The following is an 899-nucleotide window of genomic DNA, read 5'->3' as shown; positions in this document are numbered from 1 at the left end:
TTTCTTTCGTTTCTGACACCATAATGCCATCAACACTACCAAAATGTGCTACCTATAAGGAATATTATAAGAAATAAGAAAAATCAGTATAGATGTTTGTATTTCGTTTTTCCTCGTATTTCTGACACCATATTATCAACACCAACAAAACATCATTAAAACAGAAAAGATAATAATAGCTGAGATGATTAGATATATGAATAAAGTACTCTCCATTTTTTTTTACACCATATCATCACCCATAACATCATAACCATCAAAAACATCATTACTTTTTCCACAAATTATCTCCACCGTCCATCTCCCGCCCATTACGTGAGTCATTTCCTCTCCCGTAAGAGATATTTCCCTTCCTTCCCTATAGATATTAGAGGCGGTGGTAGTGGTAGTGGTGGTGGTGGTGGTAATAGTAATAGTGATAGTTGCTGGTGGTGGCGGTCGCCGTGGTGATGCTAGTGGTGGTGACATTATTAAAAAAGTTACATCACACTATTAAAACTTCACTTGATTAAGCTTTTGCCGGCGTTTTAAGGTCACTAAATATTGCTTACCTTCTATGCCGTCCGCAGGTAAACATTTTCTTTTTCCCTTCCTTCCTCCCTCGCATTTTTCCATTTCTCTGACGCGGACAAAGCACCACGCAGCATCTCACCACTGTCACGCTACCGTCTCACCCTTTCTGCTATTCTGTCTTATCACTCACAGCACCATATTCTGACACACTCCCGCACCGCATCTCCACAACGTTCAAAAGGCTATAGGCGAAGTTACATTGTCTTTTAAGGATATTTGTTTACGGATTTGGTGATATATTAACAAGATTTCTATATTATTAACAGGAGAAAAATACTTGAGGACTCGGCTAATCATCTCTGTGGCCTTTGATAATAGTGTTTCTT

Source organism: Scylla paramamosain, chromosome 22 (genome assembly GCF_035594125.1).
Source record: "Scylla paramamosain isolate STU-SP2022 chromosome 22, ASM3559412v1, whole genome shotgun sequence".
In the NCBI taxonomy this organism is placed as follows: domain Eukaryota; kingdom Metazoa; phylum Arthropoda; class Malacostraca; order Decapoda; family Portunidae; genus Scylla; species Scylla paramamosain.
Note: the sequence above shows the minus strand (reverse complement) of the source record.